The 23,442-nt window shown below is 34.9% G+C and overlaps 1 protein-coding gene, 1 long non-coding RNA gene and 1 pseudogene across 2 annotated transcripts in view; 2 read left to right on the top strand and 1 right to left on the bottom strand.

The window, feature by feature from the left end:
- The window catches only part of LOC132125468 (uncharacterized), a 1,183,551-nt gene that overhangs the window by 204,243 nt on the left and 955,866 nt on the right, over positions 1 to 23,442 (top strand). The window lies entirely within an intron of this gene.
- The window catches only part of LOC132125471 (immunoglobulin kappa variable 3-15-like), a 444,765-nt pseudogene continuing 421,544 nt past the window's right edge, over positions 222 to 23,442 (bottom strand).
- LOC132125383 (uncharacterized) lies at positions 14,756 to 15,420 on the top strand. Its single transcript, XR_009426901.1, has 2 exons — positions 14,756 to 14,893; positions 15,153 to 15,420. It is a non-coding gene; the product is annotated as an uncharacterized LOC132125383 (long non-coding RNA).

The following is a 23,442-nucleotide window of genomic DNA, read 5'->3' as shown; positions in this document are numbered from 1 at the left end:
AACACGACAATGCCAGACCACATACTGCATCAATTACAACATCATGGCTGAAATTGGCCAGCCTGCAGTCCAGATCTTTCAACCATAGATAACATTTGGCACATCATAAAGAGGAAGATGCAACAAAGAAGACCTAAGACAGCTGAGCAACTAGAAACCTGCATTAGACAAGAATGGGACAACATTCCTATTCCTAAACTTGAGCAACTTGTCTCCTCAGTCCCCAGACGTTTGCAGACTATTATAAAAAGAAGAGGGGATGCCACACAGAGGTAAACATGGCCTTGTCCCAACTTTTTTGAGATGTGTTGATGTAATGAAATTTAAAATCAACTCATTTTTACCTTAAAATGATACATTTTCTCAGTTTAAACATTTAATATGTCATCTATGTTGTATTCTGAATAAATTAATGAAATTTGAAACTTCCACATCATTGCATTCTGTTTTTATTCACAATTTGTACAGTGTCCCAACTTTTTTGGAATCGGGTTTGTCATTTTAATAATAAATAAATACATAATTTTCATTGTATGAATAGTTTATAAAGTGCAAACTGTCTTGTGAGTCCCACAGCAGGCCTGAGTGTGTTACTTACATTTGGTAATTTTGCTATAATCTATATGTTGTTTGTGATCCTCTCATCATCAGCTGCAGTGTCTCTCAGCTGTATCAGTGCAGTCACTGTGACTCTGACTGACGGAGGTTTTTGTACGACTCTGTATCACTGTGTGAACACACCATCATTGTTATACACCTGACAGTAATAATCTCCTGTATCTTCATTCTGGACTCCACTGATGGTCAGAGAGAAATCACTTCCATAGTTTGATCCACTGCCACTGAATCTAGAAGGAGTTCCAGTGTATCGTGTTGATATAGCATATATGAGGAGTTTAGGAGCTTCACCATGTTTCTGCTTATACCAAGACACACAGTTATAGCAGCTAGAAAGTGTCTGACTTGATTTACAGTTGACTGTAACAGATTCTCCTTGATTGATGGATTTTATTTCTGGATTCTGAGTCACTGTCCTTTGTCCCCAGATCTCTGAAATAAGACATTTTAGCTGTTTAGTGAATATTTATGATCACATATTAACATTCTAATATATCATACTATATGAGATGTTGTAGTATAGTTCCTGATTTATTATAAAATATTTACCCTGAATGCAGAGCATCAGAGTCCAGATGAGGATGATGATGTTGTTCATTGTTGTTGTTGTGTCTTGTGTGATGATGAAGATTGTGTTCTGTTCTGCTCTCAGTCATGAAGTGTTAAACTCACAGCTCTATAAACACTCTCATGCAAAGTGTCTCTGTATGTAAATGCTCTTCGTACACAGAACAGACAGCTGTCAGTCTCAGAATGCAGATTAATTTCCTTTTGCATGTTCATGTTCTATAAAACAACATTTTGAATACTTTATGATGAATATTAGCACTCATTTCATCCTCATGAAGTACTTTGAGAGGCTCATTATGAAGCACATCAAGAACCTGCTGACCCCCGTACTCAACACAGTCTCACTCTCTACTCGTCAAATGTCTGACGCATGGTCAAGGGATCTGGCGTCACTTTTTTGACGCACTGGGTATACCTTTGGCGTTATTTTTCAACGTGCAGGTTAGTCCGATAGACTTCTATAGAACTCAGCAGCGTTTAAATTTGACGTCTTGGGTCAGCACACCGCAACGAGACTAAATAAATAAAAATAAAAAAAGAATAGGCTACAAAAAATTATATATGACAGAGATCATTTTATCTGGCCCTCCAACTTGTTTTTGAGGTTTAAAAATCCTCGCAATCTGATATCAAAGTGTTCTCTGTGCAAAGGCTTAGCGCGTTCATCAGTGGTGAGTTTAACAACACTCAACTGCAGGTAAAACAGCATTCAGCGGTGAGTTTGACCAAAGCAACGCTCAACTGCAGGAAAAACAGCATTAAAAGGTGAGTTTAACAACGCTCCAAGGCGCGTGCAAGTAAGCAGTTTAACCGTTTTCTTACAACCCATTCTCGCTTATCGCTTATTCATAGTTTATCACTATGAAATCACGTTCAAGAAGTCTCATTCAGCACACATCGCGATACTTGCCATCAGTTTACATGTGCCACAGGTTAGGTGAGTAGATGTAAATTCGCTCTTTTAATGCCTGTTATAAAAAGTATTCTGTCTTCTTTATTAATCAGATTAGCGCCATATTGTTTACCCGCTGTATTATATCAGTCATCCGAGGCTGTCTTTGAGTTTCATTGCGTTTAACTAAATGAACACACCTGCTAACTAGTGTGATTAAACTCTGTCGGTCACGTGACGTGCCATAGACTTTCAATATATTCATTTCAGGTTCAAAGATGTAAATTTGTAGTAAAATCATGGTAACCACGACACGTACAACAGTAACAAATTACATTTGAAGTTAAAACCCAGGAACGGGCCATTTACCATGTTTTTACCACAGTAACTGTAGTTTTACTATGGTATATTAATAATCAATACAACAATACAATAATCATCACACTAACTATGGTTGTACAACTGTAATGGTCGTTTTTTGATGTGCTTTTATTTGACAGATATCACAGTAATCACATTTACTGTACCATGCTTTTGATACCTTTTTATGTAAACCCAAAAAAAGTAAATAAATAAAAGGACACATTTTTCCCCTCTTGCAGTTCATTCATATCAGTTTATATTTTAAATATTTTGCTCACAAAACATTATTTAAATTCTGTTTATAATTCTATTTTATTCTACCCCCCCCCCCCCCACCTTTCATATTTTTATTATTATTATTTTTTTTTTAGCTGAAAAGACAAAAAGGAAGCAGTCAGCCCAGTGGTGTTTCTGAAGAGGTATTCCTTCAGAAATGGAGAAGACAGAATGCTGCGGAGGCAGACATTTGCAGCAGTAAGTCTGTGATAGTTTGACCTTTTTATCAAACTGCTGTTATAAATTGCACAGCATTTGTTGTTTCTTAAACTGTTGCACTGTCCAAATACCCACACTTGCCATCTTTGCACTTGACCACTTGATTATTTATTTGACATATTTCCTGTGTTTAGCCCAAGTGTTCGAGTGAGCATGATGACCACAAGTGTGTGTCAAACTTTTCATGACCTGATGACTGTGTTTCCCAATCCTGGTCCTGGAGAACCCCAGCACTGCACGGTTTTGGTGTCTCTCTTATCTGACAAACACACTTTTGAGGTCTTGGAGTCTACACTGATGAGCTGATGAGTTGAATCAGGTGTGTTTGATCAGGGAGACATCTCAAATATGCAGCGTTGGGGTTCTCCAGGACCAGGATTGGGAGCCACTGCCTTATGGGACACACTTTGTAAAAATTTATTTGTAATAGTGATTTTGACCACAGGAAGAACAGCACTCGTATATGAGATAGCTGATTGTTGGATCAATAAACAACAACAACAACTTAAGTGTTTAGAGTTTTATTTTTTTTATTTTTTATTTATTCAACTTTGCATTTTAAAATAAATTCTAAATCTCTCTTCATTAGTCCCTATTACAGAGGACAATTTAATTTTTGGTGCTTCTAATTAAGTGAATAAAAGCAGTTGCAAATGATATACAAAATCTGTGACCAGATCAATTACACTACTGATAACCGTCCTTTAAGCATGTAATATTTTTTAAAAGAATTCATATGAATATAGCTTGCTATTATTGACTAGCTTTTAATAATAGATGCATTTAACATTTAATTATACAGCATCTTTACAGAGGCTGCTTTGATGGTCTAAAAAAAGTTGCATGTAATTAAATAATATTTCCTTTCTGTCTTTCAGGATTGTTTGCAGATAATGCTGTTCTTCTCCATCATGCACAAGGACTCACCTCTTTAACTCTTTACCCCCCCCCACACACAGAAATGGTCCCTTGATCAGTGTTTAGACTTTGCAGTGGTTTGATTTTTGCAGAAGATGCAACTTTGTTTTAATTCTAAGCTTATAATGATTACATTACTTCCAGCAACCCATATACTGTATACAGAACCAGTGATCAAAACAATAGTTGAAAATACTATTTTCATATTGATAAAGCATTGTGTTCTTTTTTTCAAGCTTCATAAAGTAAACTTTGCTTCTGGTGCTTTTATCATAAAAAAACATCAGTTCTCATCAGGAGTTTTCGTAAAGGACGTATTCATGCACAGCCATCCCCTAGTTCCAGTCATAAAGTGAATGATGTTATTGTCGGTTTTGTTTCTGCATTTTTATGTAGCAGGTGTTTGTTTTCCTGAACACGTTTTCTTTCTTCCATTGTTCGGACAATCAGTGTTTATTTGATGCTGTGCTGATGGAGTTTTATAGATGATATTGCACACTTGACATGCATGTCTTAATGGTTTTTATTTTCTGAGTTTAAAACCGTGTGTTGTATCACTTTTTGGTCAATTAAATTCTCCAGTGTTCTCTGAAAGACTGTTTTTTTTTTTTTTTTTTTTTTTTTTTATAAATAAAAGTATTTGCAAAGTATTTTTATTCTTCATAGTGGCAAAAACAAGCTTATTGACAGAGGATGCAGTGCAGTTATATGGGCACTTTGTCTTTGAATTAGTCTTTTCTTTCTGTTTTTATTGCTAGAGTTCAAATGGTAGAGAATGGCAAATCACAGAAACACAAAAGTTAATAATTTTTATAACTTTAAAACACAACATAATATACAATGTAAATGTTAGAAGCTCATCATTTGATTAGAAAATGCACTTGTCTTTGAAAAAAAAAAATCTTATATTTAATGAGAGGAATCGGTTAGATAGAACTGCGGTCATGTGCTCATCAATATTGCCCAAGTTTTGTCAAGCTGAACAACAATAATTAGAACATTTGCATTATTGTTGGAGGAAGGTGTAGACGTTAATAAAACACAATCTAATAGGTAGAAAATGTTATTGATTGTTAACCAATCTATCCCTTCAGCTGAAAGACATCGGTCATAAATGGATAAGGAAGCGTGACGCCGCTGCTCAGCTTTGATATCATTGGCTGTCAATTTCCCTTGTCACCGCAGGACAGTCTGTGGTTGGACTATCTTTTAACCCATATTAAACAGCGCATCGTGTTACAAAAGTACGTTTTGCTGCTCTTATCACATTAGTATTAGATTAAGTCAACAAGTAAGGGTTGCTATGTTGAGGAAAAATACCTCTTTAGTGAGATCCTAACCCTAACCCTAGGCATAACTTCAAAGAACTACAAAAAACAGCGCCTAGTTTTCCATTTCCATAGATAGAACGATGGAGGCTTGTGGGTAATGTAGTTTAAATCGTTTTATTGACGAAATGAAATAAGATATTTAATGGAAAACTGGATTTCTAAATATTTTCATTGTGTTAACCTCTATGATATAATTGAAAGACAGAGTGAAATTTGGTATTTTAGAGTGAGCAATATTTAAAATGCCTTTATGACACATTTCCATTCATTTCTGAAAACTGTGCCCGACATTATTTTATCAGCATAGCATAAGTAATAATCCTTCCGGTTTTCTCTTTGAGTCGTTAACTGAACTCTGATTTACAGCCATTTGAAATGTACAGTTTTTGGCTCTTTCGGGGGGTGCTACTGGGCCCCTGGGGGTAGAAGGGCAGTGAAACCAACATATATGTATTCTCCTCATCATGGACAACAAACTGAGCTGAGTCACATTTATATCTGACAGTTTTCACAGTCCACACTTTTCTAATCTTAACATCATGGCTAGTAAAGCTTTTGACAGGACATGGTGAGGCCGTCTGATGAAACATGGAAAAATTAGAAAGAAATAATTTAATAATAAAAATAATAGATTTCTTTTATTTTTTAAGTTAACAGTAAAAAAAATAGAATGGATAAACCTGCAACAACTTGCCTTTATCTATTCCCCACTGTTAAGCAGTAATCAAGGACAATGTGATACTTCACTATTACACAAGGAAGAATTCATGGAGTACTAAGAATACTATATATATATATATATATATATATATATATATATAAGAATACTTTATATATAAACTAATTAGCAACAATCAGTGTAAAAATGTCCTCCTCACCCCCCCCCCCCCCTTATCTTGCTCCTCACGTGCTTGTCATCAGTAATGTGCATGCTCTTGGTTTGAATACAGTACAAGATCCACGTTGATCATTCCTGCTACATTCTCAGTTATCCCTCAAGTGTTTGTAACAATAAAGCAAATGGCTTTTCAAAATAATTAATCTAGTAACTCCCTTTATATATAAATATATTTAAAAAAAGCCATATTTGTGATTAAATATATACAATAATAACTTTCTGGTGTTTTGTCGTTCCAGATTTCATTAATCTGATGAAAAAAATGTTTATGTCTTAAGTAAAAAATAATCATGGTAATTGATAATATATAGTTTTTCAAGTGTAGAATAAACACATATGAGCCTACCTAGTAAAATTATGAATTTACCAAGAATTTTCAACACACAATATTCACCATATTAATTTTATTGAAGCATAGACTATGAAGTTGATAAAGTAGCATCAAGACAAACACGATTTAAGGAAAATAATAATGGATCAAAAATTCATTAATATCATAAATTAATCAGTTCACACAGAGGAGTGATGAAATGTCCTTAAAAGTAAAAAGATTCCATCCAGTCAACTGTGATACAGATCATGTGATACATATAAGACATGTGATACTGTTCCAGAAAATAATGATTCCTTATCATCACATCTAAACTGGTTTCATCTCCCCATCATGATCTTCTTCTCTCGTGTCTGGAAACAGTTTGTGGTTGATATCCAGCACTGATGTGGTGTAGCTTGTTCTCAGCCAGAGGATCTCTCAGTCCTAACATCCCATTTTCAGACAGTTCCCAGACCTGGTCAAAGTAAAACAAAACAATACAAACAATTCAGATGAAGTTGTTTAATGGACAGAGAGCTCAGCTTATGTTCTGCATGATTTTAGCAGGGTGAGCAACTATGATCCTTGTAGTACTGTACACTTACCATTATTCAAGCTGTTTTGAGACCTTTTGAGAAGCTTTTTCTCTGAAGACAATTTACCACATCCTCTTCTTTCACTCCTTTCAAGAGCATCACTTGGTCAAAACCCCTCATTTGGCTGATGAGACCTTCTGTACAAATTAAAATACTGCAATAAAAATTTAATTCTGCAAGAATTAAGAAAAAGTTAGAGGCAAAGGACTTGCTCATGAGACACCCCTTAGCATGTGACAGAAATGTTTGCCTCTATAATTCATCTATTGTTGCAGTAAATGTGTCTTTTTCCTCTAGAATCTTTCTCCAAAGTTCCTGACTTCTCTCACAAATGTGTTTTAGTCTGTGTAGTGTAAGGCCTTGCTTCAAACCAATCAACTATCAATCCACAATTTATAACAAAACATGTATGAAACAATGAAATAATGTAAACCAGTTTTATAAAACTTGTATTCTTTTATTTAAGACAAACAGGTGGTGTGTTTAAAATTTAACTTAAAATTTAAAAATGTTCCAGTCACACTTTGCCAACATGCTATAATTGTAATAGCTGTATCAAAAAAAAAAAACATATTAGAAAGAATAATCAAGGCTGACATGACCAGTCCTGTGAGAGATCATCATAAAGTGCTGTAACACATAACAGCATTGCTTCAGACACATACCAGTGGACTTCTGTTTGTTTGAGCACAAGATGAGCTCTTCATTCCTCATCCTGGGCAAATCATTTCCTTGGTCTTCCTTATCTTCTGAAAAACAAGATAATCTCTACTTACTCTGTGTGTAATTAATATTGCTCATTAAACATGTAATTAAGTTAATTTAAAGTAAGATTCAGACCAGAGCATTTGATGAGTAAATGTTGATTCAAAAATATTCTAAACAAATGTACCTGGGAAGAGCTGGTCATGGCAAGATTCGCTGAGACTTTAGGCTCTTTTAGTTTTTAGGAAGGTTTGTGAGGGTTGGCTCACCAAAAACTTCTGAAAAAGAAGAACAGCATTATCTGCAAACAATCCTGTAAGACAGAAAGAAAAGAAATATTATTACATTACATGCAACTTATACATTACTGTGTGTATGTGTGTGTCTAATTATACAGCCTCTGTAAAGATGCTGTATAATTAAATGTTAAATGCATCCATTAATAAAAGCAAGTCATTAAAAACAAGCTATATTATATAATATAACCTATAATAATAATATAAGCTATAATATAACATTTCCAATGTATGTGAAATATTAATAATAATAATTAGATATTGAAAATATTTTTTTCACTTAATTAGAAGCACCAAAAATTAAATTGTCCTCTGTAATAGGGACTAATGAAAAGAGATTTAGAATTTATTTTAAAATGCAAAGTTGAATAATAATAAAAAAAAAAAAAAAACTAAAAATCTCTGTAAACACTTAAGTGTGTCCCATAAGGCAGTGGCTCCCAATCCTGGTCCTGGAGAACCCCAACGCTGCATATTTGAGATGTCTCCCTGATCAAACACACCTGATTCAACTCATCAGCTCATCAGTGAAGACTCCAAGACCTCAAAAGTGTGTTTGTCAGATAAGAGAGACACCAAAACCGTGCAGTGCTGGGGTTCTCCAGGACCAGGATTGGGAAACACAGTCATCAGGTCATGAAAAGTTTGACACACACTTGTGGTCATCATGCTCACTCGAACACTTGGGCTAAACACAGGAAATATGTCAAATAAATAATCAAGTGGTCAAGTGCAAAGATGGCAAGTGTGGGTATTTGGACAGTGCAACAGTTTAAGAAACAACAAATGCTGTGCAATTTATAACAGCAGTTTGATAAAAAGGTCAAACTATCACAGACTTACTGCTGCAAATGTCTGCCTCCGCAGCTTTCTGTCTTCTCCATTTCTGAAGGAATACCTCTTCAGAAACACCACTGGGCTGACTGCTTCCTTTTTGTCTTTTCAGCTAAAAAAAAAATAATAATAATAAAAATATGAAAGGTTGGGGGGGGGGGGGGGGGGTAGAATAAAATAGAATTATAAACAGAATTTAAATAATGTTTTGTGAGCAAAATATTTAAAATATAAACTGATATGAATGAACTGCAAGAGGGGAAAAATGTGTCCTTTTATTTATTTACTTTTTTTGGATTTACATAAAAAGGTATCAAAAGCATGGTACCGTAAATGTGATTACTGTGATATCTGTCATATAAAAGCACATCAAAAAACGACCATTACAGTTGTACAACCATAGTTAGTTTGATGATTATTGTATTGTTGTATTGATTATTAATATACCATAGTAAAACTACAGTTACTGTGGTAAAAACATGGTAAATGGCCCGTTCCTGGGTTTTAACTTCAAATGTAATTTGTTACTGTTGTACGTGTCGTGGTTACCATGATTTTACTACAAATTTACATCTTTGAACCTGAAATGAATATATTGAAAGTCTATGGCACGTCACGTGACCGACAGAGTTTAATCACACTAGTTAGCAGGTGTGTTCATTTAGTTAAACGCAATGAAACTCAAAGACAGCCTCGGATGACTGATATAATACAGCGGGTAAACAATACGGCGCTAATCTGATTAATAAAGAAGACAGAATACTTTTTATAACAGGCATTAAAAGAGCGAATTTGCATCTACTCACCTAACCTGTGGCACATGTAAACTGATGGCAAGTATCGCGATGTGTGCTGACTGAGACTTCTTGAACGTGATTTCATAGTGATAAACTATGAATAAGCGATAAGCGAGAATGGGTTGTAAGAAAACGGTTAAACTGCTTACTTGCACGCGCCTTGGAGCGTTGTTAAACTCACCTTTTAATGCCGTTTTTCCTGCAGTTGAGCGTTGCTTTGGTCAAACTCGCCGCTGAATGCTGTTTTACCTGCAGTTGAGTGTTGTTAAACTCACCACTGATGAACGCGCTAAGCCTTTGCACAGAGAACACTTTGATATCAGATTGCGAGGATTTTTAAACCTCAAAAACAAGTTGGAGGGCCAGATAAAATGATCTCTGTCATATATAATTTTTTGTAGCCTATTCTTTTTTTATTTTTATTTATTTAGTCTCGTTGCGGTGTGCTGACCCAAGACATCAAATTTAAACGCTGCTGAGTTCTATAGAAGTCTATCGGACTAACCTGCACGTTGAAAAATAACGCCAAAGGTATACCCAGTGCGTCAAAAAAGTGACGCCAGATCCCTTGACCAAGCGTCAGACATTTGACGAGTAGAGAGTGAGACTGTGTTGCCGTTCTGGACCCGCTACAGTTTGCATACTGCCCAAAACACTCAACAGATGATACCATCACAATCACTCCACATCTAGTTCTCACTCACATTGGGGAAGTCGTGGCCTAATGGTTAGAGAGTCGGACTCCCAATCGAAAGGTTGTGAGTTCGAGTCCCGGGCTGGCAGGAATTGTGGGTGGGGGGAGTGCATGTACAGTTCTCTCTCCACCCTCAATACCACGACTTAGGTGCCCTTGAGCAAGGCATCGAACCCCCAACTGCTCCCCGGGCGCCGCAGCATAAATGGCTGCCCACTGCTCCGGGTGTGTGCTCACAGTGTGTGTGTGTGTTCACTGCTCTGTGTGTGTGCATTTCGGATGGGTTAAATGCAGAGCACAAATTCTGAGTATGGGTCACCATACTTGGCTGAATGTCACTTCACTTATTTTTCACTCACTCACTCACCTGGATAAAAAAGACACGTATGTCAGAATGCTGTTCATAGACTTCAGCTCAACATTTAACTTCAGTTCACTTTGCTGACACACGAGCAGCAATGCTCAGCTCAAACCAAATCATCAAGTTTACTAATGACACGACTGTGGTGGGTCTTGTACAGAGAGGAGATGCATCGGCTAGTGGACTGGTGTAAAGTTAACAAACTATCCCTGAATGTGGACAAAAATAAAGAGATGGTAGTAGACTTTAGGAGATCACATGCAGCGGATCGCGAGGACAGCTGAAAATATCATTGGAGTCTATTTCCCCTCACAGACGTTTACACCACACACTGCATTCGGAAAGCCATCACGATTACTAGCGACCCCACACACCCCTCAAACCAGCTCTTCACCCTCCTGCCAACCGATAGAAGGTACAGAAGCATTCGGACCCTCACGGTCAGATTACGGGACAGTCTCTTCCCTCGAGTCATCAGACTCCTCAACTCCACGTTAACTGATCTGACAACTACACTCACACATATACACCCCTTCTAGAATACCTGAATCACAAACACTTGAAACCCAACTTGCATACTTTGCACGTCCGCACATTTGCATAAATCGACCTCAATATTGTGCCTTGTCAATTAATATTGTGACCTGTTCTATGTACAAAAATATGTATGTTTGTGTTTGTGTTTGTATGTATATATATATATATATATATATATATATATACATATATATAATATGTGTGTGTGTGTGTTTGTGTGTGTGTGTGTGTGTGTGTGTGTGTGTGTGTGTATATATTGTAATGTAATGTTTCATTCAAGAAATGCACACACGCACTTACTGTGTAGTTTGTATTTTGTTTTATGTTCAACTTTTTACTTTACTTCCAGTTTCAGTATTATGTTAGATTATTTAAGATATTTTAATTATGTATATTGTTTTGCATAGTACAATGTGAGTTTTGTAGTTAATGTTGTCGTCTAGCACCTCGGTCCTGGAGAAACGCTGTTTCCTTTCACGGTGTATGAGCTGTATAGAGCTGAAACCATAATAAAGCCTCTCTGACTCTGTGAAAATATTTGTATCTGTATAAAAGAGCATTAGTACAAACTTTGTACACACATATATATATATAACATGAAAATAGTTCAACATTTTTTTTATAAAACTGTACAGATTAAATAATAATAGTAATAATAATAAGGTAAAGATAGACAATCACAATATTCATTAAGATTATCCTTTATATTACATAATATTACATCACAGGTATTAATGATTTCATGAATATGAACACATTTGGATTTTCTTGTTCATGGTTATGAGTGCTGAACTTCTTCTGAACCATAAAGTGATATTTGTGGCCATTCTGTAGGCTGATTCAGTCGCTGTGCTTGTATTTAAAATTAAATGAGATTTATAAAGATTGATGCATTTAGAAAAAAAAAAAAATGTGTACATTGTTTTTTCTAATAAATTACTCAGAATTTCGGAAAATGATATGCCCGTCTTTATAAATGAGGCTCCAGAACTCAAGCTCATATTTTTTAATTGAAAATCAATCAGTTAATCATGAAAACACCTGCAGAAGATGGAAATTCTGACACAAGACTGTGTAGTCAAATTGTGAAGCTCAAACACAGAAACAGATCACTGTTGGTTCTCTGTGTGTTGACTCTGTGTAGTTTTACTGTATCATGAAGCTCCTGTGAGGACGCTGAACATCTGCTGATGGAGCTGCTCTATTCTGAGAGGAACACAATCACTCAAATATGAGTTTGACTGTTTGACTCTTTATTCTCTGAAATGAGTCAGTTGAGTTGGACTGATGGAGAGATGAGGTTTGTTCACACTGAGACTCTCAGCTGTCATACTGACCTTATGAAAAAATTGGAAAATTGTTTACATTTGTGATGGCACATTTTGAATGAACAAGCACCACACATTTATTTGTTCTTCTAGACAATGTGAAATCTAGTAATATACAGTACAATTATATGTTTTCTTGGTATTGTCACACAGTTTGTCACTTTTTACCTCCACCAGACAATCACCTGAACTCTGATGCGATTCTTCTGAGGTGTTTATTCTAATTAGACCTGACCTAATTAGATTAGACCGGCCTGTTTAAACCCTGACTGTTTCAGTGTGAAGTGTTGCTTGTTTCACACTCTACACTCTTGGTTTTATGACTCTGGATTTTGTAATCTTTAGATTCTGACCTTATTCTGATCTTAACCCCTGCATGCTGTTTGCTTCTCTGCCTGGTTGCCTTGTTTTTGATAGTGATGGGAAACCAAGGCTTTCTGTACTGTTTGAGGCTTTCATGAAATTGTGCCAAAAACAGTTAATGACTGGAAGCTTTTAGCACAGTGTGCATTAGCATCTGGTGGTCAGACTTGGTTTCTCCACCAAATATAACAAATCATCGCAGAGCAGAGGGTGGTTTGAAAAAAATCTGTGCCAAATCGTGTCATGCGTAGTCCGGTAATTAGATTCACATATTGATCAATAATATAAAAATATACAACCCTTGTCAAAAAATCGTATTGGATTTTCACTTTGTCCTATTGGATCTTACCGGATTCTTAGAATCCTATTGGACAGTCTGATTGATTTTAATGGAATTTCACTTTGTCCTGTAGGATTTTATTTGATGTTTAGAATTTTTTTTGGACATTGTGTTTAATTTAATGGGATTTAATTTTTTCATGTGATCTTTTATTGATTTGTATTGGACATTGTGATTTTTAAATGGAAATTCACTTTGTCCTGTAGTATCTTATTTGATTCTGTTAATTACTTTTTAAGAGTAACTTTACTTTTTTAGAGTAGCACTGTATGTGTGTGTGTGTTTGTGTGTGTGTGTGTGTACTTGTAACCCATTAAAATGCAGCCTACATATACACAAATATAAAAAAATGAAATTCATAATACAGTAAGGCAAATATTTTAAATGATATAATATCCGAATAAGTTAAAATGTATTACATGTGACTAAGAATTCATAGAAACACAAACATCTATAATGGTATTGTCATGACGCTTCCCCTTTAAGAAATCCGAATGTAGTGCACGTGACACTGTAGCGTGCATAATTTGAACGGTAACGGTCAGGGTAGGGTTGCACCAGCCGTTCGTAAGTTCTTACTTAAACTGGAATGTAAAGTCCAAACTAGAGGCTTAGTAACTACTAGCTAGTTTATAACTAACTCTGTACTTTATTCGGTTGCACCATTTATTCTTAAGGCAGAACGTAGCTAGTAGGTCGTAAGCTCTCCGTAAAGTAATGCGTTGTCGCATAGAATGACGTCTATTTTTCTTAACCCAATCACAAGCCCTCTAAAAGGTAAATAGGAAATAGTCTGAACAGCGCATAATTTGAAACTCATTCTTGACTGGCCTAAACTGAAAGTTAAAAAACACATTAAAGCACAAGTTATCGAACTCAAAACATTACACTTTTAATTGAAAATATCTATCCCACACATGGAGGAGAAAAGAAACAGGAAGAAAAATTTCAGTCATGAAGAAATTCTTATTTTAATTGATGGATACAAAGAAAACAAAACAGTCCTTGAAAGCAAATTAAACTCATCTGTCACAAACATTTTGCATTGATCCAGTTGCAAAAAAACGTAAGGCGACACACACTTGAAGGCTTGGGGAGAGAGCGCCGTTTCTGTCTGTCTCGTGCTGAATATCAGATGCTATCATGTCCGTTATCCGCATTATGCCCTCTCTTTTAAAGCGCAAACGAGCATATATGTCGACATCATCATAAATATCCAACGGATGATGTCTGTCTTGTAAAACTCGTTGACGAACTTGCGGCTCTTCATGATCAAATACGAGCTTATCAATGTGATCTAATCTGGTTGACATCTTATTCCGACCGTTATTCATGGACAGAGGCTTCCGTAAATATTTAGTTACAACGTATAGTTACGTTTAAACTAAGTTTAATGGTGCAACGCAAAAATATTTAGTAGTCCGTACGTCGTAACTTAGTGTCCATTTACGTCAAAACTAGGCTAAGTTATAACTTACGCACAGCTGGTGCAACCGGCCCCAGGTGAGGAAGCTGAGAAATCGAGTGATTAACGTTGTTTAACTTGTTAAAAGTTTATTTAAACGCTAAAAAGGAAGAAATAATGATACATATCTGAACTGCATCCCAAACGAACCATTTTGGGTGAAGTAATTATATCTGTTAGTAAGTTGTTGATCTCGTTACTGTATCTGCTGATTAGTACAGGAGTCTGCCATTACATAGCAAAAGCTAATTTAAAAACTGATATTAATGAAATATTAATGTAAGTTATGCCATTTATAATAAAATGTAATTGTATAAAACACGGAAGTAGCGAGTACAAATGCCTGTTCTGCCACCATTTTGAGCGTTTTGAATTGTGCTTTACGGTTTTGTGTAGCGCTTTATTTGTACTGATGGATTAATATATTCTGTTGTGCAGGTCAGGTTTTATGTTCCAGTTAAAAAGTTTGACATGAGACCGGTTCTCCCGTGATATGTGTGTGTACATGAAGACACGCATGACAAGAGAATAGATGGCGAGCCCTTGTCAGCTGAAGGACCTGTTACATTGCCTGGTAACCAATTGACCATATGCATGGAACTTCCGCATAAAGATAAGACAATACTCGTAAACTTCCGGTAAAGCTGATTTAATGTTGTGGTTTATACAGGTACAGAAACATCTCCTGCCTAGTTCTTGTCAGAAATGTAAAAAAAAAAAAAAAAACCTTCCATCTTCATAAATAATACAATAATGATAGATGATGGCATTAACATACATACAGTTTTATTTTATTTAACAACACATAATTGTATATGCCAAGCCTAGTAATCCCAGGCGATTACCTAGACACGTAACTACATTGAAATGCTGACAACTAAACACTATAGTAACTGTTTATAGGCCAGTGGTTCTCAAAATTTTATACCAATTACATGCATTAAAATTCAGTAGCGTAGTAGGCCTAACTATTATTATATTTTCTGTTGTCAGCCACTTTAACATTGTTAATATACATTTTGAACATTAACAATAACACTACACTGTGCTTACAAACAGGTAAATAAAAAAAAAACGGAAATAATGATTAAATTAAAATGTGTTGTACCTAAAAGTTAAATAAAAACTGTATTGTACTTAATCTTTATTTGAGTAGAGTTGTTTTTACATTTAAGTTCAAAAGTATTGTGTTTTAACATTAATTTATAATTAAATTAGTGATTCCTCTCTGTACCACTAGAGGGACTCGTAGCACACTTTGAGAACCACTGGTTTAGGTGCAGGCTAACAGTGATGCTATCTCCCAAATGACATCACAATGCTATGATTAATAATCAATTACTTATCAATTACTTACTTACATAGTCATGAACACATTTTAAACCCTTATAATATTTGCCCACTCAACTCTATAGCTGTGCAGTAAAATTTTAACTTTAAAGATTTTGACTCCAAATTTGTGTACTTTTTTTTTTTTGTACTGAAGTATAAAGTACAGCAAGTGAAGGAATCAAAAAGTCTCATATCATGTCCCGACACTAACAGTGTATAAGGGAGAATTATTTAAATACGTAACTAGTTAAATACAAATTAAATAAGTTAAATATTAATGGTATAACATACAATTAAATAATGCATACAATTTTTTTTTCTATAGATTAGATAGATAAATTCTTTAGATTTAATTTAGTAAATACATTTTTAAAGTTTTATCTTTAACTGTAAAAGCTGCTAAATATATTCAGTCAACACAGACTTGTTACTGTTGTAATTTTGTTACTCTGAATTTAGTTTAAATCACATAATGGACCTCACTATTTTGACATTGGCTTGTCTTCCGTTATTACTGTCAATCAAAGCAATGAGTCCAAAACAATTTAGCAGATTTACCTGCGTAATATTTAACACTCGTGTTTGTCATATCTGAAATGGTAAATGTGGACATTTCATCCATCTTAGATAAAAAAAAAAAAATTCTTCAAATTGTGAATAGATTTTGTAGAGACGCTGAGAAAAGGGCAGTCCCCTTAAAGCACAGTACAACTGACTGGAAATGACTGAGCTGGCTTATCTAAAACCAGGAAGTAATCGTGCATATGTTCAATTGACAGAGCATTAGTGATTGCTTTGGAATTTATTTGAGACAGTATTTTTCTCTGTTTTTACATTACACACAAACAGTACTTTATTACATGAAATTAATAGTTTAAATTCCCTTTGAGGTGTATTATAATGATTTACAATTTCAAATTCTACATATTGTTTAATGTTTTATTGTTCTGTGTTGTGATGTGATTGTATTTGCTATTATTATTATTGTTACAGTAAAGTGTTGATAGAAAATATGATAGAAAATCAAATTAGAATCCTGTACAGTTTTCTTATTGGAATCCTTTAGGATTTTTTGACAAGGGAACTCTGAAGCAGACCAAGTGCCAGGCAGGAACATAATTACCCTACAGTAAGTGGATAAAAAAAATAAAATAAAGAGTAACTTAATAAGAAAGAAATAATTACCAACTTAAATCAACGGACACATACTCAGCCACATCCACAGACAGAGACAAAGACAAGGCGAGAGAATGACCACGAACCGGCAAAGACAATAGGGCAAGGGACACTATAAATGGGGAGGAAAAAACTTGAGGGACAGCTGAGCACAATTAGACAAACAAGACAATATATTTAGCAGCTTTTACAGTTAAAGATAAAACTTAAAAAATGTAGTTACTAAATTAAATATAAAAATATAAAAAAAAATGTAATGCATTATTTAATTGTTAAACCATTAATATTTACATTTCATTTGTAGTTAACTAGTTAAGTATTTAAATAATTCTCCCTTATACACTGTTGGTGTTGGGACATATTTTTGTTCTTATTAAATGTCATCAGACTTTGTGATTCTAGGACTTTTTTTTTTAATTCTGACAAGAACTAGGCAGGAGAGGTTTCTGTACCTATGTAAACCACCACAATCAGCTTTAACGGAAGTTTACGAGCTGGCTTATGTTTATGCGGAAGTTATAAAGATCTCCGTGCATATGGTCAATTGTTTACCAGGCAACGTAACAGGTCCTCGCTGACACAGGCCGTCATCTTATTCTCTTGTCATGCATGTCTTCTCCATGCACTGTAAAAAGTAATACCTAGATCTAACTTATAAAAAGTGAGGCAAGTGGCGGCATTGGATGTTTTAAGTTGAGTCAACTTGCAGCCTTTTTCAAGTATAATAAACTCTGTAACATTACTTAATTCAAACACAACAAAATCAAGTTGAGTTAACTAATAAGTGCTATAATACTCAGTTAGATAAACCTAATTTTCTTGGTACATGTAACGTATTTATGTGTTGCTACAAGTAACCTGTACTCATTTTAGTTAGGTTTTATGAACTTTATGTTCATAGTAAATTTAACCTGATCAAATGTGTATAAACATTTTAATTAAGTCCTGGCTATAACCTCAGAAAATAAATCTAAATGTATATATTCTAAGCAGTACAGTAAATCACTTTACATAAACAGACTTTGTCAATAAAAATTACAAATTCAGTTGAAGAAGAAAAAGACTGGAAGACAGATTAAAGACAATAAAATTTATTCAATGTCAACTAGTGTCACTTTTAACAGTGCCTACAAAAGATACACAATAGGATGCATGGGGTCCAATCCCACAAAGAGCCTCTGATATATCTCAGAAATATACACCAGTTTTGAGGGATACTTGAGGTTGTGGGCATAGGCAAGTCCAAACAGGAGGCAACATGTTTTCTACAGGTTTGGCACACCTCTGACCACGGGCTGTCCTTCTACTGTATGATAATTCCAATCGTGTTTGGCTGATGGCATGGTATGTTTTCAGTGGGGAACTGCCAAGCTCAGCGTGCACCTCTCTTTCATCATGACTATTGGGGAGACAAAAAAGAATCAAGAGTTTGGTCAGACAAACAGGTAATGAGATGAATATAGCAGACTGGTAGAAGACAGATAAGACACAAAGTCAAAATTTTACTTTTTAGTTGCTTAAGGTGATGGATACTAGACAGATACTTTGACTAGGGCATGTGACCAGAGTAAAGTCTACCATGACAATGTCATTGAGTGTGGGTACTATACTATCATGATCTACTGTAGCATGAGTGTTGTCTTTTCTGGTTCAAAGGATACATTAAAATAAAACAATGCAATTTTCATTGCCTGTACCTTATTGGTCATCACATTACTGTTTTAAATATCTTTCAAGAGCAAAGTAATTACCCCATATATTCACAATAGTAATACATACAGACAGAAATTAGACAAGTAGCTTTAAGCCCAGTACATACATGGTGGACACTGATGAGGTCTTCTTTTCTCTCCCCCATGTACTCAATCAGGCATCTCAGTACTACCACTTCTCTCCTTTTCTCCACATAGGCAGACGGATCCTGTTAACAAGTAAAATCTGATCAAAATTTACTGCCTGATGACAGTAGCACAAATCAGAGATCCTCTGTATTTCAACCATTCAATTGCTGTAAAAGGTCCTCCTAGACATACACCACTACCACTGTACTGTACAAGATCTCACACTATCACCAGCATCTCACAAAATTAAGTAGGCTGTATTTATCAATATGAATCAAGCTTCTATTAGTGCAGTAGTAGAAGGAGGCAGAAAGGTGATCATATCTGCCTTCTATTGGTGGATGGTACATAAAACCTTCAGAAATGTAATTGTATGGAGCCAACACTATTGTTTGCAATTTTGCCTATGTTTTACTTACCTGGGAATAATTATAGCTGTAATTGTATCTATTCTGAAGTTTTTCTTACCTGTATCTGAAGTTTGAAGACCCCAGGTAACAAAAACTCTTGGTTATCTAAAGACCAAAAAATATGCATGTTAGAATAAGTTTAAAAACCAGTGGTAAATCTAAAATATTTAAGTATTAGGTTAAAATTGTTTTATGGTTTTGAGCCAGTGTTATCAAATGCACTTACATCTCTGCTGCTGATAACACGAGCACCCCAGGAGTCAGCTGCATGCCCCACCGGAGACTGTGTTATTAAAAAGAAATTAAATAAGTCAAGTCACCTTTATTTACAGTACATAGCACTTTGAAAAAAAAAAAGATTGTGTATAAGTGCTGTACTCATGCCTCTATGTGTTTTAAGGCTACTTTAATTGGGATTCATTTTGACCAATAATATAACTTAATAATATAATCGTTTGTTAGCCTTAACTAAAACTAGTGTAGCCAGTTACTAATGTTAATGTGTGCTGTCTAGAACTTTTACTTTACCGTTGAATGTCAAATATTAGTTTCTGTTAACTGTCACCCGGCCCCTCGGTGGGACACCTATGTTTACTTCACTATATTACAATTAAATCCTAATCTAATCATGACAAACTATATATTGTTGGAAAGGTCTAAGACTGCTAAATAGATATTTTACCAATCTTTTTTATTAAAAATTATAGGAAAAGTAATAGGTTAATTTATGGCAAGAGTGCACCCCAAAAACCTACATTATAACAGGAGTTCTGACCTTCGTCAAAAAAGTCTTCTTTGTTGCCTTTTTCTCTATCAAACTTTAGAAAACATCAGAAATTATATATCACTTGAAAACATAAAATCTCAAAATTCATCCTTTGAAACCCATTTTAAATTCATCTACCATGAAAATTGTACATCAAAATTATGTTACAAAATGTTTTCAGTCGTGAATTATAGGTTTGGATCATGCACTTTCAAGTATATGTTCAAAAATGTGAATGGCAGTTAACAGGTTAAGTTAACGCTAACTAACGATTAAAAGTGATATTATTGGTAAAAATAAAGCCAAAGTTGTCTTAAAACATAATAGGCATGACTAAAGCACTTACTTAATTTCATATTACAACACGGTCTGCTATTACAAAACTGCTGTTGTCTGCTGCTGATCATTGCCTACAAGACCTCACTGCTTAGCACTGTGCAGCCAACTTAGCTTGCCATGTGTGCAGGATAGCTAGCTATACAGTACAATTTGCAAACCTTACCTCAGCTCCCTAGTTGAGTAAACGATTTCGCTTGACATTACATCACCAGTAAATCGGCTAATATTGCTCAACTTACTGTGTTAATCAGTCCTTGAAATCTAGATCCGCTGCAGCATGCAAACAGTTGAAGTGCCGAGGAAGCATCTGCCTCAGAAAGTCCAGTGAAAAAGGGATAAATCCAACTTAATTTTTATGTGTTTTTTATTTTAAATATTTAAGTTTGATGAACACACATGCCACATCGACAGCTGCCCAAATAAATTGTGTATGTCAACTCACTTTTATAACATTTCTTTTACACAACAAACTCATACAAAAAGCTACCCAAATAAATTGCAATTGTTTTATTTAAAATATATTGTTATATAAAAAATGATATATTTTAAGTAAAGAGGAAGTATATTTATACTTTTTAGTATAAAACAAATAAAATAAACTAGATTACAACTATTTAAAATATATAAAACCTACTTTGTGGGTGTAGCACTTTTTACAGTGTGTAACTTAGACACACACACACACACACACACACACACACACATCACAGGAGAATTGCTGTCCCATGTGTCAAACTTTTTAACTGGAACATAAAACCTGACCTGGACAACAGCCCGTAAGAACATATAATTCCATAAATACAAATAATTAAATTATTGCGCTAAACAAAACCATAAAGAACAATTCAAAACAGCTCAAAGTGGCAGAACAGGCATTTTGTACTCACTGCTCCAGTGTTTTATACAATTAAATGTTATTATAAACTGCATACAATAATATTTCATTAATATCAGTTGTTAAACAAATTTAGCTTTTGCTATGTAATGGCAGACTACTGTACTAATGAGAAAACGAGATCAACAGCTCACCAGCAGATAATTAACTCAAAAATGTTTGTTTAGAATACAGCCCAGATAAGTATCGGCATTTCTTCCCTTTTAGCGTCTTTAAATAAACTTTTCACAAGTTTAACAACGTTAATACTCGATTTCTCAGCGTCCTCTCCTCTTTGACCGTTACTGTTTAAAGTATGCGCGCTACAGTTGCACGCGCACTACATTCGGATTACTCAGAGCCATAGAGAGAGAGAGTTGCGACAACGGAAGTTCGAAATGTTTGGTTGTCACGTGATTCATGTAGACTTCAGATAGTTCCAGGAAGTGCATTTGCGGCCATTCAAACTGATAGAGTAGAGTGACAAAACTGCGATTTCTGGTAATAAGGAGTCAATAAATGCATTTATTTTATATATTTATACAACACACCGACATATGTATGTAGCATGAATATGTAGTTATAGCGATGTTGTTTTTAAAATATCAAATCAGGTAATTTTTCAGGATTAGTGTTTAATTACCGTTATTTTAAAAACTTATTTCAGGCTAAAGTTAAGTTGTATAAACACGGGTTGCGGTTGCCTTTTTACGTTACATATTGTTCTTTTTTTTCACTGATCTCATGTTAACTAATGTCATATTGATGACTTTCAGATAGTACAGAGACAGGCTGGTGACAGTTGATTTTCAGCTTGCACTGCACTATACAGTTAGCAGCAGTAATTAGCATTTTAAGTAAATGTAAAATTAAGCCTATTGTTTACAATTCTTACAAATACATATATTAATATAATTATGTACTTATTCATATACACAATATATTCAGGCATACTCGTATACAAACATGTACAATGCCATTCAAAAGTAATGATGCTGAAAATTCAGCTTGGCAACACATGAGTATATTACATTTTAAAATAGAAAATAGTTATTTTAAATTGTAATTATATATTACGAGATGACTTTTTCTTTGTATTTTTATTGAAATAAATGCAATTAACTATTTACAGCAATTCATGAATACATTTTTAATAAATTTAATAGCATTCCAAGCATTTTGTATGTGTCCTTTCTTTCATGTGTCCTTGCATAGTCTCCACCATGGTTTGCTGTGCTGCATGGGGATGCTCCACTCGGTCAGAGGAAGGTGTGCAAATGTATGGCTTCCCCGCTGACATGGAGAGGAGAAAATAATGGTTGGATCAAGTCAGCAGCAGCAAAATATAAATAAAAATTACAACAACAACAAAAAATTGTTAGGTAATTATACTTAAATGTATTTAAACCCAGGGAGCTGAGACATTGCAGGGAGTCATCAGTGTTACCTATAAGTGTGCATTTAATATGTGGGTAGACAAAAAAAAAAAGTTGTGTGTGGAAACTAAACTCAAGTCACTCTGCAGGCACATTTTGAGGAAAACCAATTTGTCATGACCAAAAAATAAAAGAGTAGGCTGAGACCAGGTGCTATTCTGACAACCTTTGTGGTCAAAAAGAGGAGTGCCCCTGCTCCACGATGCACCCCTAGACCTGTAAACATACAGCAAATCGCTGCTGATTACAGCTATATTATTTCAGGTGATACATATATAATAAGTACAAACTCGTACTAGTTGAAGTAATATTTCTAATTTTGAAGTGATGTGATATTTTCAATATTTAAAATTAGCAATTCCATGTATTCTGCCTCTATCAGTTTCAAAGGTTGTGGAAAAAATGAATGAGGACACTTAGAGAAGGGAAAGTGACAGTGAAGAAATAGAGGACATGGCTAGAGAGGAGAGACAGGAACAGCTGACACTATCCACTCATCCAGCAGAAAGTCAGCATTCCAGTGAACCATCAGCCAGTTACCTGGGTCTATTAAA

The sequence above is a fragment of the Carassius carassius genome, chromosome 43, assembly GCF_963082965.1.
Source record: "Carassius carassius chromosome 43, fCarCar2.1, whole genome shotgun sequence".
Lineage (NCBI taxonomy): Eukaryota > Metazoa > Chordata > Actinopteri > Cypriniformes > Cyprinidae > Carassius > Carassius carassius.
The sequence above is the reverse complement of the archived record's forward strand: the minus strand, read 5'-3'. Positions and strand labels throughout refer to the sequence as shown.